The sequence below is a fragment of the Canis lupus genome, chromosome 29 (assembly GCF_048164855.1).
Source record: "Canis lupus baileyi chromosome 29, mCanLup2.hap1, whole genome shotgun sequence".
NCBI classification, from domain to species: domain Eukaryota; kingdom Metazoa; phylum Chordata; class Mammalia; order Carnivora; family Canidae; genus Canis; species Canis lupus.
The window spans coordinates 28,006,089-28,025,554 of NC_132866.1; the positions used below are offsets into that span (position 1 = coordinate 28,006,089).

At 46.5% G+C, this 19,466-nt stretch overlaps 1 protein-coding gene across 1 annotated transcript in view; it reads right to left on the reverse strand.

Moving 5' to 3' along the window:
* Window positions 1–19,466, reverse strand: part of HIF1AN (hypoxia inducible factor 1 subunit alpha inhibitor) — an 84,034-nt gene that overhangs the window by 39,928 nt on the left and 24,640 nt on the right. The gene's annotated exons all lie outside the window — the stretch shown is intronic.

Sequence of the window (19,466 nt, forward strand, 5' to 3'; positions counted from 1 at the left end):
TGCTTCATGGTCTCATCTCAGACCATTTATTCACTTCATAAGCAGCTGCCAATTACCTATAGGTCTAATCGGCACCATCCCTCCATCTCTCGTTCCAGAAAGGACCCAAACATGGATGAGGATCCTATCACAAAGGAGCTTATAGTCTGGTAGGAGAGGCAGGCAGGGACAGTGATAAACTATGATACACATAGACAGTCTGTGATGGGAAACATGAAAGAAGGGGCACAAGCAAAGGTCTGGAAAGATTGTGTTTGTCCTGGCCCAGCACTGATCCTCAGCAATCTCTTTCTCCCCATGTTTGTCTATTCAGAGATGTACAACCCTCAGCTTCATCTTTATTCTTCAGGCCATCACAATTTGTCTTCCACCTACCAGTTTGAGGAAATGCTCTCCTCAAGTTCAACCACCAGGAACCCCCTGCCCTCTTTAACAGATTCTGCTGTCTCTGTGACACTGAACTGTGTTGGCTGGGCCCTTTTGGGTCTCTTTTCCTCCCTGGCCTTTGTGACAGCAGCATCTCTTCATCCCCCCTCCCCCTCACACACATACCCTGTTTCTCTGGGATCTCTTCCATCTCTCACATTCCCTTTGTGGGTAGTGTCCATCGCAGTTGCACCTGCAGCCCACAGCTCTTCCCTTTATGCACTCACTCCATGGCCTCACCCAGGCCTACGGCTCCACTGACCTTTATACAAATGGTCCCTACACGTTTTCCCACCCACCCTTTCTCAGAGCTCAACTCTGAACAATTGACTAGCACCTCCAGCTGGATTCCTCAAGAATCTCCATTGCAACGCATCCACATCCGTAATGAATCTATATCACCTCCCCTGACCCAAATCCATTTATGTGTTCCCAGGAGTCACCCAAACCAGAAATCTGAAAGTTACTGTAAATGCCATCTTTTTCTTCACCTCTGTCATCCAAGCCATCACTAAGCCCTGTGAGTTTGACCTCTTAAAAGCTTTTAAACTAGGCTCTTTCCCACCTTTGCTGCCTCTGTCTTAGTTATACCCTCATCATAGGTTTCTTGACTACTTGCTAATGCTATTGTGCTACACCTTCCATGCTCTCCTCCCCAGCCCAGGCCAGCCCGTAATAGCTAATAACAACAGCCCATCTTTACCGAGGCATGACACACACCAGTTTTACCCATACTACCTTGCTTCACTCCTACAACAACCCTAACAGGCAGGCACTATTATTATCCCCATCTTACAGACTAGGGAATTGAGACACATAGAGGTTAAGTCACTTGTTAGTAACACAGCTAGTAAATGGAGGTGCCAAGATTATTCTAAAATGCAAACAAATCTTAATTTTATCACATTTTGCCCTAAAATCTTTAAGGGCTCCCCAGCCCCTTAATACAAAACCTCAAATTCTTTATCATAGCAATGCAGACCTTCAGATCTGAGCTCTACCTACTTCTGCATCAGTTTTGCCTCTGGGTTTTAGTAATGCTGTTCTTTCTACCAGAAACTCTTTTCTCTACACATCCCCCTTCTAGCTGCTGCTTTTTTCCCCCCTCATAACCCCTACCTATTCTAAAAAGCACATGCATTGTCCCATACAGGAAGCCTTCCTTGAATGCCCCACCCTCCCCAGTTGGGTAGGCACTTGTGATGGATACTGTCATGTACCACCCAGATCCCCTTCAATGACTTACCCCAGTTGCTGGGAGTGCTACCAGAAAGTCCCATTAGTTCCTGCTGGAGAGTGGCCTCAGCTGAAGACAGCTGCCTAGCCCAAGGTCACACCTGCTTCCTGGAGCTACCCACCCTATGACTCATCAATGGGGTGGGGGGCATATATGCTGAGCCCTCTGGCTCCAACTTGGGAAAAAATTGAAGGGCCATTCTATCTCCAGGGTGCCCAAAAGGCTGGCCCTGCCCAATCCTGATTCCTTCCTCTCCTCCCACAGGTTTTGATCCCAAAAAGCTTTGGGATAGCACCTCACAAATTAATCTTCATCTCAGAATCTGCTTTCTGGGGAAGCCCTCAGTGTTTTGGACTCCTCAACTAGACTCCAAGCTCCCTGAGGATTCAGTCACACAGGGCTGGGGCAGTACAGGCGAAAGACAGTGATCCCCACAAACCTCAGCCCCAGTGGTGTAGCTCTTTAAATGTGGGGCAGTAAGCGATAAACCCTCTGTCTCCATTGATCCCCTGGTCATGGCTTCTTAACTAGATAATTCATTTCTAGGTAGCCCTGGACTTCCTGACCCCAGGTGGCTCATTAATTTGGTGACTCATGCTGTTCTCCAGGACACACTTGACCACCACCCCTTAGAAGCCCCCAAGTCATACTCTGAAGCCAGAGCATTGATTTCAGAAGGCAGAAAATGGGGATGTAGGGCAATGAGGTTCCAGTCCTCTGTCACATACTGTGACCATTCCGAAAATGGTACTTGTACTTAAACTACTCCTGGCCAACATAATGTGGACACCTCTCCCCAAAGCACCAGCACTCTCAGACCTCACATTCTTGATTACAAACCCCTGATTCCTAATCTGCTGGTCCTAATCTGCTGTAAAGAAACAGCATGGTGTTTTAAGGCACAGCTTTGCAGTCAAGTAAATCTGAATTCAACTCCTGAATCTTCTATGTTGGCTGTGAGACCTTGGGCAAGTCACTTCAACTACCTAAAGCTTCATTTCCCTGTCCGTGGAACAGATGTGATAATAATCCTTTCTAACAAGGATTTTGCCTTTTTTAAAATTGAGACACCACATTAAGACCCTTGGCACACAGAAGTCACTTGGTACCTGACAGTTCTCTTCCTCTAAACTTGATCTGAATTCTCAGAGCCAAAGCATAATAGAATAATAACTCTCATGTCTATAGTACTGATTATGTGCCAGGGAATGTTCTAAACACCCTGCTTATACCAACTTAATTCTTTCAACAATTCTGTGAGGTAGATACCATTATTAGCCTCATTTTTCAGATGAGGAAATGGAACATAGAGAAGTAATTTGCCTAAGATCACACAGCTAGAAAAAGGTGCAGGCAGAATTAGAACACAGGTAGTCTGGCTCCAGATCTGTTCCCTGGGGGAGTGGGAAGAGCATACTCAGTACACAGTAGGCTCTCAAGGAAGCTTGCTGATGTTCAGGAGGAAGGAGGAAGGGAAGACAGTGAAGGAGAAGAAAAAGAATCAATGTCTGGGCAAGTAATGAGGAAGGGTGAGGGAACAGGTAACCCAAAGGACATACAAAGCCTGCTGGGAGATAGTAGAACCAAGAATGTGAAAGCTCTTGGGGATGAACTGTCCATAAGCCTGGAAGAGCCTGGACCCTGACCACAGCCAGGTAGAAAGCACAAGACGTGGCAGTGGAATTTCTTGGTGTTGGTGTCAACATTTGTAGTTGGAGGTCAGTGTGTACATACATAAGGGTGTATTTGGTGCATGTAGGTCTGAGTTGGAGCCTCTTGTAGGGGCAATCAGGGAAGGTTTCCTGGAACAGATGGCATCTGAGTATGGCTTTAAAAGATGGAGAATGTGGTTGGTGGAAAAGCTGGAAACCACAGGCCTGTCAAGGAAGGTGACCAGTCCTGAAGGGCTTGTGGGAGTAGGAGTGGATTGGAAGAGATAAGTTGGGGTCTATAGTGGAGAGCTCGGAATGCCATCCTGAATCCTCTTCAACATAGCACTTGCTCAGAGTAATGCTTCAGAAAGAATAACTAGGGGATCCCTGGGTGGCGCAGCAGTTTGGCGCCTGCCTTTGGCCCGGGACACGATCCTGGAGACCCAGGATCGAATCTCACGTCGGGCTCCCAGTGCATGGAGCCTGCTTCTCCCTCTGCCTATGTCTCTGCCTCTCTCTCTCTCTCTCTCTCTCTCTCTATCATAAATAAATTAAAAAATTAAAAAAAAAAAAGAAAGAATAACTAGCCAGCAGGAGATGAAGGGCAACAATGGGAAAGGAGCTCTAACAGCCAGGAGGAATACCCCAGGGGCCACCCACTGCCTGTATCTGTGTGAAGTCACCTCTACCACTCCCCTGGTTCCTTAATAGACTGGATATCCCTGGGGAAAGGAGGAGGGGACACCAACAGAGTCATCAATCTCCTGGGTCTTCTGTTCTTGGAAAGTTCCTGCTGCAGCCTAAGTGGGAACTGGAGATTGTGGGAAGGTGGGAATGGTGTGGGAAGAGAGCAGAGCTACAGAAGAGAGTGCAGATGCATGGCAGATAGTGGCTACTTTATGATTAGTTTTTGATCCACTGACTAAGAGAAAGACAGAGATACCAAAAGACAGATGCACATAAGGGGAAGAAGCAAATGAGAAGAGGCCTCCAGAAAAGGGACTTGTCTTTCTTCCTCTTAGTCCCCATAGCACCAGGAAGTACCTGGTACCCCATGGGACCCCAGGAATCACTTGTTGAATTGGGAGACTCAGAGGAGATTCAGAAAGTCACCAATAACAGAGATGTACATAAAAGATGGAGAGAACAAAGGTTTTGGGTTGAGCTTGGTAGACCTTTCTTTCCTTGGTGCCCTCTATAATTTGCTACCATTTCCATGCCCCTTAACAAAAAAGCAAGTCGAGTCTGCTCCCTTCCTTCAAGACTGGAAAGCAATCAGATCTCAGAGAAACAAAGGCCTAACCTCAGCTTCTTGGAATCTCTGGCAGGGAGGATAAAGGGGAGGGATGGTCATGAAGAATCCTAGGCCAAGACTTAGTTGCTAGAGTTGGGGGAAAGACTGCCCGGGGGGTTTGCTGAGAGTAGGAATGGGGGTGAGAAGATGTTTTCTACCTTCCCATGGTTCTCATGTTCCTTCATCATCCTAAATCCAGGCCTTGCTCAGAGGCAGCCTCTGTCACACAAATACATGCCTTATTTTGGAAAGCAAAGGGCCATCTGTGGGTATGGGGACTCTTAAAGACAAAAACAGGTAAGGAGTGGGGAAGAAGGCAGAGGGGGAGGACATGGCAGAAGGAAAAGGATAAGAAGAGGAAAAGAAGAGGAGAGGGAGAGAAAATGAAGAGAAAGGAGGTAAGATAGGTGTAAGGGAAAAGAGAGGAAGAGAGGGAGGGAGGGAGTGGAGATAGGGACAGAGAGAGAGTTTTAACCAAGTAATTTAATTACATAAGTAGACATAATTATCTAACAAGTAACAAACATAAATATCAGAGTCACGGAGTTTGTCTTTTGAGCTGCCTGCCCTCTAGTTTATTTGGTTATCTCTCTGCCCATCTCTCTAGCCATTCATCCATCTATCCATCCATGTATACATTTATTTTTGCTTTTTAATTTGCCTAACTAGCCAGATATCTATATGTCCCAGGCTTGATGACCTGTCTTTGTTCACCTGCTCATTTGTTTTTCTGTTTTTAATCTAACCATCAGATTGACCATTCATCCATCATATACCTACCTATTAGTGATCTATTCATCCATATTCTAATTCTCTTTTCCCCTCCCTCTCTCCCTCCCTCTCTCACACACACATCTGTTTGTATTTACCTGATTATTATGTTTCTCTGTTCATCTATTGGTTCTTACATGAACATACTATCTGCCTCTCTGATGGTCTGTCCAACCTGTTTGCCAAATTATCTATTCATTTCCATTTATCTATCTGTACAACTTATTGTCCATCTTTTTATTCTCCCTTCTTCCCTTCCATCCATCCATCCATCCCCCATCTATAGCTGTTCATTCAGTCATTCATTTGATAAATATTTCTTGAGTGCTTGCTGTGTGCTTAGCTCTCTGCTAGTCTGGGGATACTGAAGGCAGGTAAGATGTGATTCCCGTCCTCAAGGAACTTGTGACCTGGAACTCACCATGAAGAGTGATGAGGAAACCAATTTCACCACACAATGGGTAGGACTGATAGGGTGTTCTATACAGGTGGCCATGGGAACACTGAGAAGGAGAATCCAAGTCGGACAGGGGTCAGGGAAGGTTTTTCTGGCAGTGGTTTTTCTGATCTGTCTATACATGTCTCCATCTGCCAGTCCTCCCATTTATCCCATGTCCCAGTCCATATTTCCATGTCTAATTCACCTCTGTTCATTTGCCTGCTTAGTTCATATTTATCTACAAACCATCTGCCTTTTTTTCAGTTTGAAGAATCCGTTTATTTTCTGTTGATCTATTGTTCATCTATCTGTGTCTTTCTGTCTATTGGTTGGTCTCTCCACTCATGTAATCTCTTCAATTCTCCATTATTTGCTGATTTGTCAGTTGATTTGTGTAGCAATTAGGATGCATTTGGCTGCAAGTAACAGATGGCCCTACCAAAAGTGGCTTAGATGATAAGAAAAATATTATCTTACATAACAAAAAGTTTGGGAGTAGGGAGATTCCAAAATTGATTACTGTAGCCCAGTGGCATCATTCAACACCCAGATTCTTTTCCTGTCCCTCCTCTGCCATCTTTGTCATGTCAGCTTTTGACTGAAGGAAACTCAAGATTTTATAAAAGGCTGTAGCAGCTCAGCACATTACATTTTTATATAGTGAAGTCCGAAATCCAGAAAGAGAAAAGGGGCATATCTCTTCCCTAGGTCCTTTTATGAGTATGAGATAAAATTTCTCCAAAATATCCTTAACAGACTTCTTCCCACATTTCAGTGTTCAGAATTATGTCATTCTTAAATCAATCTCTAGGAAGTCGAATGGAATTACCATTATTTTCCTGGACCAATCAGGATTCACCTCTGGGACAAGGGAGGGATTCAACCCCTACCCCACAAAGCACTTGGTCTCTAAACACCAAACAAAAGAATGGGTTCTATTAGCAAGGTGGGAAGATAGAATACAGGGCATGGCTATAGGCCCATTTTGTACGTTGAGGTATACATCCATCTTCTCTGTGCAATCAGCTGTCCATCTATCTGTGTATTGATTGGCCTGTCTGTCTGTTGGTCTGTCAGTCACTCCTAGAGATTGTCTGCCTACCTGACTATTCATGTCAGTCTGTGTGCCTAGCTGTACATCTATTTATCTGCGTCTCCATTTGTCTTTCGGTCTGTCTATAAATAAATCTATTAATCAGTTTGTGTGTTTAGTCAGTATGTCTATCTATCTCTGTCCATCCATCCATCTTGAGTTTCTGCCCACTACTGCCCTGGTATCCCTCACCTGTCTCATATTTAACAAATTGATAGCTCATTTCCTTTTTTCATCACATAATAGTCTAAAACTCTTGAAACTCATCACTCTGGACAAACCTCAAGACCTCAGGGCCCATATCTCCTAGCAGTAGAGAAGGCAGCAGGGAAAGGTCGCCAGAGTCCTTACTCTACCACCCCATGGTGTATCATCTCCCCTCTTCCCAGGTCCTTCCCAGAAGCTGGACTATTCATGATCTCGACCAGTGGTAGTCAGGCCCTCCCTAAGCTATCTGAGTTCCCAGACTGATTTTGTTCATTCATCATTCTTGAATGAATATACTGAGTACCTACTATGTGCTGAGCCCTCTCTTAGGTGATGGGATACAAGGGGGATACATAGTTCCTGCCCCTATGGGGCTTATGGTCTTATGCGTTGACATATCCCCACAGCCACACTTACACAGGCTTATATACATCATGATATATGCTCCCATGTGTATGCACACACAGGTTCTCAAATATATATTTATATACAGACATACACAGCCACACTCAGGTTCTGCCGACCTCTGCAAATATTTGTTGAGCCTAATACATGTATGGCACACATGTCCAGTTTATTGCCCTGGGACTCCAACAGCAGGGCACAGCAAAGTGGCAGAGGGTTCTTATTTCTGATCCCACATCCAGTCTGGACTCCCTGCATGAACTTGACTCATCACTTCTTGACCATACGGTATCCTCTTGTACAAAAGGGGCAATGTCTGGCCCAGGGATGTTCAACTCTCATTCTCTTAACCAGTCTACTCACACTCCTCTGTGGTATCAATCTTTCACTGGAAACATGTCTCTGTCCTTCTTCCCCTCAGCCTGTCTGGTTCCCTGTTTCCAGAGGGTCCCCCTGACAGTGCTCCTGCCTTTGTGTTTCCTTTTAGAATGTGACACTGTCTGGAGCTGGGTCTCTGTCTTTGTGTAATGTTTGCATATTAGAATGTTTGAGTTCCTATCTGAGTATACATTTGAGCTGTTGTGTGTTCCTATGTGTGTCTGCTGTAGGTCTCTGTGTGTTTTTATCAAAGTATGTCTGTGTATACACATTCACACACACACACACACACACACACACACACTTGGCACTTGGCTCCCCTAATATGCTGAATGGGCCATTACGCCTCTTGCATGTGGGGCTGGGGGTGGATGGGGGGGGGACAGAGGAAGGCAGCAGGATTCTGTAAGAACATTAAATCCCAAATAAAGTAGAAAATATTTTTTAAAATTACCGACTTCCCGTTTTCTCCGAAATGGAGTGAAACGAGGCTGGTCCCGAGGCGGGGGCTCCGCGGGGCCAGCCACTGGAAAGGGGCAGCGCTTTATTTTTTATTTTTGTAATAAGAGGAACTGAATTAGAAAAAACGGGGAAGGAAGAGCAGAGTCAGATTGTTAAAGGATTCAATGAGCTGTGGCCAATGTATTCGAAAGGTGCTTAAGGCAGCAGAGCCGCTCACCAAACACACTCGCACGCATGCACACACACACACACACACACACACACACACACACACACACACACCAAGGCACCACATACCGCCATCACACTCACACGACCAAGACAAAGGCACATTCAACCACATTTGCATTGGGACACACACCCAGAGACACACACAGGGCACATGGACACACTAAACCCACTCTACACATCTTCCCATAGCCAGTACACTCTCCAAGATGCACACGTCTAAGGTGCCAAGCAACAACAGATACCCCAAGACACAAAATCATCTATTGCAAACAGATACACACAAAGATACAGACACCCACATACACATTCTATAGTCATACAAAGGCACCCACCCTCACTGCTCTTGGATCCACACAAACGTTTTCATATGCAACGACTAAATACATATCTAACACCTGTATACTCACTCCCATAACAAACTCATCACAAATAGAGTTCACACTTGCCAACATCCTGTTCTCTCACCCAGACACCATGACTGATATACATAGACATCCAGGCCCTAGGCACACCCACACCATCACACACAGTCACCCAACACGCCCCATGTGCCATTATTAACAACGATACCACATGTTTATAAACAGATTTACAGTTGACCATTTATTTCAGTCTATTTATTTCAGTCTATTTAAGCCCCACGATCATTTCTGTGGAACAGGTAGCCCCATCCTTACTTCAGAGATGAAGCAACAAAGCTAAGGGCAGATGAATGAACCATCTAAAGCCACACACCAGCAGCAGGCCAAAGCCAGGAGGCAAGCCTCCTATTTTAAAATTTAAATTCCCACACACACACAGTCCTGCTCACACTCTTATGATCTCAGCCTCATGCTCATCTGCTGACACAGGTTCCCAGTCATATCCTGTCACCTGTTTGCAGGCGCACAGGCTCAGTCACCCCTTCCACTTCCTGGTTTCTGTTTCTCCAGCTGCTTCCTCGTCCTGCCTCTCTGAAGAGCTGGAGTTAAGGGGTGCTGACAGGACAGAGGAGGCTAGGACTCCTGCTCTCCATTACACCTAGAACTGCATTCCTCCCACCCTACCTCCTGGCTGCTCCAGCCCCTCCTCTAGGGCCTGGGAAAGGTGAGCTCCAGCCTCCCTCACCCCACTCCTCCCACACATTCTAACCGAGGGGACATTAAAAAGTGCTGACAGGGCAGGGGAGAGGCCACCTGCCTGCCTGCCAGTCAGGCCACTTTCATCTCAGCCGCCTCCTGCCAAAGCCACCCGCCCTGGCCTGCCCTCTCCCAGGTCCTGCTTTATTAATCTGGCCCCATCTGGCCAGCCAGGCCTGCCCAGGCGCCCTCACCTCCCCTCTGCTCCAGCACCAGCAGGGGAGGCTCCACTCCCTGCACCAATCATCCCAGGTGGCGTGGAGAGTGCCTCCTACAGTCCCAGGAAGCTCGTTCTCTGCTAGATTTACTGCAAGAGATAAGGTCTCCCAAGGGGCCCCCCAGACACACAGACACATCACAGTCCTACATTAACATTGCACGGCAACACACACTACTACCCATAATGCTGGCCACACCCGCTGTTGTTGTCACATCGAGTTAGACACAACACCCACAATGCAGGCACACATAATGACACCGAGAGGAGCCTTACAATTACCCACAGTGGCCATCATTTAGAGCACATGGTCAACACATTTACATACAAGCACTCACATATAATGATACAATGCATCAACATCACACACAAGGGCACACTATCACCCATCATGTTGGTTGCCCATAGTGATGACTGAACAGTACCTGGCTCACAGTAGCACTTAATAACTTAGTATTTATTGAATCAATAAGTGATACGATAGCAACACACTCACACACCAAATGCACACATACACCTCAGAGCCACAAAAAGTGGAAACCAGACCCATTGAGAGCACCCCAAACAGCATGTGACTGAAGTCAGAAAAGCAGACAGAAGGAGATGGAATGAAAGGAACTCAGCTGAGACAGGGTTGGGGACAGGGCATTCATTTACCTTTGACAACTGGAGATATCTTTTCAAAACACAAATCTAATCCTTGAGTGAAGAAGCCCCAGCACTCTTTAACAGCCTGTGCAGCCCTGCCAGGTGTATGGCCCCAACTCCTGCCTGGCTGTGTTCCCCACTTCCTATGCTCCAGCCACCTTGCTTGCTCACTCGCTCCTGCCATGGGGCTTTGTGTATGCTGCTCCTTCTACCTCCAACACTTCTGTCCTCTATTCTCCTAGTTCACCTTTAGCTTTGGGCTCCAGGGCACTTCCTACCTAGGTTACATCCCTCGTGTTACAGACTAAATGTTTGTGTCTCCTCAAATTCCTATGTTGAAACCTAATTCCCAATGTGATAGTATTTGGGGGCAGGGCCTTTGGGAAGTGATAGGTCATAACAGTAGAGCCCTCATGAATGGGATTAGTGCCCTTATAAAAGGGACTTCAGAGAGTTCCCTCACTCCTTCCACTCTGTGAAGCCACAGTGAGAGAATAGTCATCTGTGACCCAAGTGCATCCTCATTATAAATCAAGTCTGTCTGTGCCTTGATCTTAAGATTTCCCAGCCTCTACAACTCTGAGACATAAAGTTCTGTTTATAAGTCACCCAGTCCATGGTATTTTTGTTCTAGCAGCCCAAATGGACTAATATTCACTTACAAGTCCTTCTTACCATACCACTGATCTCCTTCATGGTACTTCCCACAGATATAGTTTTCCTGCCCTCACCACTAGACTGAAAGCCCCATGAGGGCAGGCAGTGACTGCTTTTGCTTCCATTAACTCCCAGGACTGGTACCTAATAGTCCTGAGGGCCTACTGTGTACTCAATGCATAGTAGGTGCTCAATAAACATCTGCTAAGCAAATGAATGACAAATACAAAGCATACAAAAGAACACTAGAGGAATAGCTCAGCTAGAAGTTAATTCCTAGAGCAATAGGACTGAGAGTGATCTGAGGAGATTCTGAGTTTTTGCTCTTGCTGTGTGACCCTGGGCAAGTCCCTTCATCTCTCTGGGTCTCAGTATTTTCACCTATAAATGAAGGCGTCAGGGGCACCTGGGTGGCTTAGTCGGTTATGCGTCTGCCTTCAACACAGATCAAGGTCCCAGGGTCCTGGGATGGAGCCCCACATTGGGCTCCCTGCTCTACGGGGAGCCTGCTTCTCCCTCTCCCTGCCATTCCCCCTGCTTGTGCTCTGCCAAATAAAATCTTTTTAAAAAATGAAAGCAGGTACACCTGGGTGGCCCAGTGGTTGAATGTCTGCCTTTGGCTCAGGATGTAATCCTGGGGTCCTGGAATCAAGTCCCGCATTAGGCTCCCCACAGGGGGCCTGCTCCTTCTGCCTATGTCTCTGCCTGTCTCAGAAATAAAATCTTTTAAAAAAGAAATGAAGGCAAAAAAAAAAAAAAAAAAAGAAATGAAGGCATCAAACTTTCAATATGTAGTCTGTGGGGCTCTAGGGGTTCTCAGGAACATCCAAGGCTTCTATGGGGAAGATGCGGAAGCTTGCTGATAAAAGCCACTTCTACTTTTAGCTCTGTGTTTTCAGAATTGAGTAGAAGATTCTAAAGTTTAAAATACTCCTTAAAAAAAAATACTCCTTGAAATCTCTGGACGAGGTGATTTCTGGTTCCCTTCCAGAATATTACAATGCAACAAAAGCAAAATGGTTCCCAAACAGTAAGATACTAGAGCATGTGCTTTTTATCTGCAAAGTTATTTAAGTGGACCACCCATCTGCAGAATCAACAGAAGAAAGAAGCAATAAGAAGTGAATGTGCCTAACTGGAGAAATCCAAGAGGAGAGTTTTCAACATCTTGTGCTGATTCCTAACTCTGGTGACAGATTCAAAGAGACCAAGGAGCTGATGAGGGAGGGATCAGGGCATCATATCCCAGAAGGAATGGTGATCAAAGCAATGGCCAAAAAAAGGTAAGTCTGGCCTGAACTGGAGTAGCAAAAGACTATGGGGGGAGGGAGAGAGGGGCACAGGGTGGTCCACAAGCTTCCTGAAAAAGCCCAAATGCACTGAGGATAGCAAACAGGAAAAAAACTCGATGGTCAGATCACCTCACGGGAGTGAACTTTATCCTTGGGAAGGGAAGGATGAAGGCACAGGAATCACTGAGTCTGGAGGGCAGCATAAAAAAGCCAGATAAATTAGAATAGTTATAGGACATGGGCTATCTGTTCTGTGTTCCTTGAGGAAGGGCAGAGGAAATAGCCTAAACTGGGGGTTAAGAGGGAATGGGGGTACAAAGAAAGGCTACAGAATTGAGCCTGGAGAAATCTGTTACTTTGTACCCAAGACGAGGATAGCTCCTTGGGAACTCCTAGGTCAGAGAACCTCATCTTACTTCTTCCCATCCATCAGCCTCACTGCTTCCTCTCTCACAAATACACCTTCTTCATCTGGCCTCAGAACCCTCTGTCCCTTTCTCCTTGAACTCCAAAACCTCCAGCCACCCTCACCCACTGCCTCCTTCCTTCAACGGCCCCACTGCTTGTCTCTGCCCTCCATTCTGCTGCTGTCCTAAAGTCATTTGCTCTGGAAGCAGTCAGCCCCTGAGCATTTCCTCCATCGTGTCTGACATTGGTGAGGCCCTCCTACAAGCTCTTGGCCTGGTACCCTGGCCTGACTCTCTCTTATGGGCAGAGGCCCAGGCTATCTGAAGGTTTCAGTGCTTCTCCTCCACACTCTCTCATGACCAATGTATCCGCAAGTGGGTCTTGAAATTAAACCAGCAACCCCACAGGAATGACCCTCAAAGGGGCCCTATTTCACCTGTGTATGGGCACTCAATAGATGTGGATTACTAACTCCCAAACCTGTACTTCAGATCTGACTTTGACTAGCAGCTCCTCACCAGACCTCTCCTGACTCCCTATCATCACCTTAAATTCACCATGATTACTGTGTCCCAAACACCAGACGTGGGTCCCAAACCAGGCCACCTCTTCCAGAATTCCCTCTCAGGTCAGTACCTGCCAGATCCAACCCAGCCCTCTCTCTCTTTTTTTTTTCCCCCAGCCCACTCTCATTCATGCCTCTTCCCACTGGGAATTTCCTTATTGTTTCCACTTATCTGCTCACTCCAACCCCAAACTCAGTCCAGTTTATGTGCCCTTCCTGCCATGTTTTGGCCCCACTACCCTAAGGAGTCCTCAGATTCTCCCCCTCTCATCCAACCTCTTCCCTGGCTGTATAAGTATCTTCCTAAATAGAACATGCCCCTCATCCAGAGCCCCACAGCTCTCTAGCTCTGCTGCTCAGTGTCCAGACCCCTCAGCTTGGCCTTCTGGGGTTTGGTCCCAGCCTACCTTTGTGGTCACCCTTCTCTCCAGGGAACCTTGCCTCCATCAGGATCTGATTCTTCCCAGGTCCCCTACAGATGTATGTGCTCATTCCAAACACTCAGCACTTGCTCAACCTGCTCCAGTCTCTGGAACTGCTACTCTTCTGAGGAGTTAAAATCTCAAGCACCCTTTCCAGCACTTCCCCTGCACATTCTCAACTGGGATGTGACTGCCTACTGTTAACACTCCTGGCTCCTGCCTACAAAACCCAGGCCACTGTGATAAACATGTCCCCCGCTGAGAACCACTGGCTGGATCCTGTTCTCTCACCTTTCCCCCCCCACTACTTGACCCTCTCTAAATGACCAATATGCCCCAGGACCTTCTTTCACTTTCCTCAAAGTCCTCAGCTTCTTGTTAAGAGGCTGTAAGAAATAAAAAACAATAATAATGGTAATAAATGACACCTTCTTCAATAGCGCATTCTATGTGCTAGACACTGTTTTAAATGTTTTACATATATTCGTTTAAACCTCACAAACACCTATAAGATAGTATTACTATCCCCCACTTTTCAGATGAGGAAAATGAGGGAGAGATTAAGTAACTTACTTAAGGTCACCTACCCATTTAGCTAATAAAAAGGGACAGTAGAAAACATAGGCTTTGGGGTCAGAAAAAACTTTCTTTTCTTTTTTTTTTTTTTTTCAGAAAAAACTTTCAAATACAAATTCAAAAGCCACCAACTGGCTATGTGACTTCAGCCAAGTTACTTTCCCTCTCTGAACTTCAAGTTCCTCATCTGTGAAACAATAATAGCACCTAATTCATGGCGGGGTGTGTGTGTGTGTGTGTGGGGGGGGTTCTTGTGAGGATTAAGTTTGTTAATATAAAACAGTATCTGGCACAAAGCAATGCTCCCTTTAAGCATCTCCTAATGTTCTCTCCACTCAAAGCCCACCTCAGAAACTTAAAAATACTAATAGTAATTCCTCACATTTGAATCCAGGCCCTTGACCCCCACACTGCATGGCTGTCAAAACTTCCATCAAGCCCTCACAGGTCACGCCCAGACAGCTGGCCTCCCTTCCCCCAGGAAGGCTCCTTACTGCCCTCATGGTGTCCTGGCCTCCAGGCTTCTGACACTGTTGTTGTAATCTGAAGGTTACACTGTAGCTTGTTCGCTCCACCCTGCTCCCAGAGGCAGAGCATCAGACCTGGCCCAAGACAAACTCCAGCCCAGCTCCAGTGCGACCCAGCCCCCTTAGGCAACGTGTCAAACATTAGACTGCTCCTTAGATTCCTCCGTGGCCTTCCTCTATGTAACTCCAGACCAGCCCCATCCCAGCCACCTTTACTTGAAGAAGCTGACCTCCATCAGGATTCCTGCTTTTAGGAAATCAAAGCTTGTGTCTGACTGGAGTCCCTCACTTCACCCCTTTCTTCCTGAGGCTTTCATTGTCCTTTTCTCTTCTAGAACTTGTTTCTTCCCAGTGTCTAGTCTTTCTAGTGACCTCAATCTCTTCCCCCTCCAATGATGACTTCTGTCTTCTGTCCACAAATTTGCTTCTCTACCTCTGGCTAACAAAGCTATGCTGTAGCTTTTCAAAATACAGGCCTGTCTCCAGTTCTCCATGTATTTCTTAAGAAATAACCTGTAATTGTCTACACTTGCTACCCCGATCTCTTCCCCACCAACTCACTCTGTAACCCCTACCATCCTGCTGACTTGTTAATCACGGATTTTAATGACCTTACTCATCCCCAACTCCAATACCAAAGTCTGATTCAGAGTTCAAGCCTCTGACCACTCCTCCTGTGTGACCTCCACTCCCTTGGTTCCATTTCCCTGGCAAGCCCTTCTTTGGCATGTTCATGACTGCTACCGTACAGGGTTTTCTTTTCTGTCTCCTTGGGTGTTCTAATTTGCTCCTCTAGCCTCAATCCTCCAGCTACAGCCATACCTTTCTGCCCTTCTCTCCCCCAGTAGTGGTCACTACCTATCCTCTTATCAAAGTGGTCTCTTTACTATCCTCCAGACCTCAGATGGATCCAGGCCTCTGTGACTTTGTGCCCCTGTAGCAGACCACCATGCCCCACCCTCTCATCCAATATTTTTTATTTTTCATAAAGTCACGGAAGAAAAATAACTAAAAATAAATCATCCATTTTAAGGTGCAGCTCTAGCTTTCCTGTTCTAAGGAGGCTTCTTTCGTAGGTATTCACCCACCTCTGACCTAAGTGTTTACCAGCAGAACCCACAACCCTACTCTACTAAGTCTCCCTTTTTGCTAGGTAATGAGTGAGTCTTGTCTTCCACACCAACTCTGGGGTCCCCAGAAGCTTGGAAAGCACAGTGTCCACACAAGGTGTCTATCCCCCAGGACCAAGCTGAGGGAGACTGCATCAGATGGTATCTAAGTTCCAGCTCCAGTGTTCAAGGATTTGAAATTTGAGGATTCTTTCTAGAATGTTCCTCCGGGAAGGTCTTCGGAGTTCCTGGAAGGTGTTTTCAGTTGGCAGACATCCACATGCTCATGAGCTGCTGACAAAAGTACCCCTTTTTGGGGAAATGAGTCCCAAGAGAAATTAGGCAGGTCAATGTGTGTGGAGAAAGAGACAAGTGTGTCCTGAGAAGTGTGTGACTCTTCTCAAAAATCAGTCATGAAATCCAGAAAGGAACTTTTGACAGAATTTCATTGCATAGGCTAATCTTCTCCTACACACACACACACACACACACACACACACACACCCTATGCCCCTGGGGGCAGGAAAGTCCCCCTAGAAGCTCTTAAGGAGCATCCTCCTCCCCTCTTACTTAAAAAAAAAAAAAAAAAAAGGAATAGTCAGAGGCATGGGTTCAATATTGCATCACAAATCACAAATCACGGCTGCCCCCACGGGGCTTCACTGAGCATCGCAGTCTCCATTGCTATGTCTTCTTGGCCCTATGATGATATAACAAACCTCCATCTCCGGTCCCCTAAGAAAATGCAAATATACTCCACCTCATCCTCTCAGCTCCTTCCCCTCCAGGTACACTTTGACCCCATTCCCTGCAACAACACATTACACCCAACACACCCCCACACCCCACCAAGTGTCCCTCAGCCCTGGTGCCAGCACTCCAAGTATCAATGGCCCTTAGTATATCCAAGGTTGTCAGGTCTCAAACATCCATTCTGAACTTTAATATATGTCTTTACCTCCAGACCTCTTCCTTCTCCATCAAGGCTATAGTCATCTGGAGACCAAGCCTATGTACTGTTGTCATCCCAGCCCCAAGATCCCCACTGTCCCTCTCATAGGCTCCGAGTTAAGAACTAATGCATACTAAAGTAGGTCACTTTGCATGTCCTAGGTCAGTTTCTCAAACAGAGAACCATGTATATCAGAATCACCTGGGAAGGTGGTTAGAAAGATGGGTTCCTGGGCTCCATTCAGAACTACTAAATGACTGATGGTGGGGCCAGAATCCTATTTTCAACAACCTTCTCGTGATTCTTACACCAGTTCAGAATCACTGCCCTAGGTGCCTCTTTCAATCCTAACAACTCCATGAACTTGGCAGTGTTATTCTACTTCAGCTAAGGAACCCAAGACATACACAGCTTAGGTAAGTTGGTAGCAGCAATACAGCCAGTCACTGTAAGGGAATTCAGGCCCATCCCTGACCCCACAGGGTACAGCTCTTGGTGCCCTAGAAACCCTCCTGCACCGTGGGCTCCATGTTAGCAGACAAGAGGCATGTGCAGAGTAGCTCAGGTCGGAATACGTGCTCCTAACAGGAGACACATCTGGATCCCATGTGTTTGTGCCGTGGGCAAAAAGCTCGTGGGCAAGCTTTTCCACACTTCAGTTGTCTTCTTGCCACACAGAAGCCTCTGGCCGACTGCGACTAACTGGAGCGGCCCCGCGGGCTCCCCGTAGTGGCGAGTGTGGGAAGTGTTGGTGCCGCTAGGCCGCCCACTCCGCGCCCACCATTGGCTCAGGATCCGTGCGGAGTGAGGGCGCCACGTTGTGACCAAAGTGGGGACTGCACATCCCAGGTGAGGGAGGGGAAGCGATGGAAAGGTGGGTGTTCTAGGTAAAATGCACAGGTTCCTTCCTATTTCACTAACCCATTCTCTACTTACTCCCATGCTGATCCCCATCTTCTAAGTAACCCTTAGTTCTCCAACTTCAGAAAGGCTTGGGACAATGTTTCTGGGTACTCCTAGGAAATGGAAAAATGCAGACCCCACATTTCTCCCAACCTCCCAAAGTACTCTGGATTCAACCGTGCTTGTTGCAGTCGGATTATCCATCCCTGCCCTCATCCAAGAACTTTGGCACCATAATTCCTAGCCAAGTTTCTGGCAGTACTCAGGCCCACTGCCACAGTGGCTGCTTGTCAAAATATTCCCATTTGTCACTGACCTCCTTTAAAAAAGGACCTCAGAGTTGGACCCAGTATTCCAGAGGTGGCCTGACAATCTGACAAAGCAGCAGGGTAATGGTCTCCCTTGATCTGGCTGCTCCTTTTTGGTTAATGCAATTCATGATTGTATTAGAGGTTTTAGCAGTCACATCACATGGTTGACTCATATTGAGCTTGCAGTCAACTAAACCCCCCAGGTCTTTTCTTCACGAACTGCTGTCAAGCTGGGCCCGCCCCCCACCCGGTACTTATGTCATTGATTTTGTTTTAACCTAAGTGCAGGACTCTACATTTATCCCTGTTAAATTTAATCTTGTTGGTTCCAGCCCAGTGTTCCAGCCTGTTGAAATCATTTTGAATCCTGACTCTTTCATGCAAAGTATTAGCTGCCCCTCCTAGCTCTATCACCTGCAAACTTGATGAGCCTGCTGCTTTGGTCAGTTGTCAATAAAAATGTCAGACAGGACACAGGCCCAGAATGAGCCCTACAGTATACTGCTGGAGACTTCCCTCTGGTCTAAGATGACATGGATCCATTAATCAACCCTCACTGGATCTGGCTTTTCACCAAGCTACAAGACCATTCGGTTTAGATGTTTCTGCTACGTCTACAGATATTGTGAAAGGCTATCGGCTGCATTGCTGGAGAGTTCTCTTGCTCCAGGCTGTGACCCCAACATAACCACAACCTCTTTCCAAAGTATATAGTATTATTTATATAACCAGAACATTAGGGGATTATAGACTCCCAACAGTGCTCCCTCCTGCATCTTTTGCCTCTGCAAGTATTTCTGAGCTTCAGGATCTCCAAGAAGCAACTACTGCCATTTCCTATCCTACTACCCTGTGTCTTCTCTGAGACCTTATTCTCACACTTAAATTGTCTCCTACTGTCTTCTCCTCTACCTTCAAGTATGTGTAGTGATCTTCCTCCCCTAAAAAGCCTTCTATTAGCTGCCTCTTTCTCTGGAAAATCAAACACTTCCAACATTACCTCCATTCCCTGAACTTTCAGCAATCTTCCACCCCTCAGTTGTGTAACCACACTGCCCAGACAGTGAGCAGTGATGGTGGAGATGGATTAGGGTTTGGGAGTCTAAGTCAGAAGATTCACAACCAGGCCAAAGATATTGGTTATAACCTAAAGCAGAGAGCCTGGT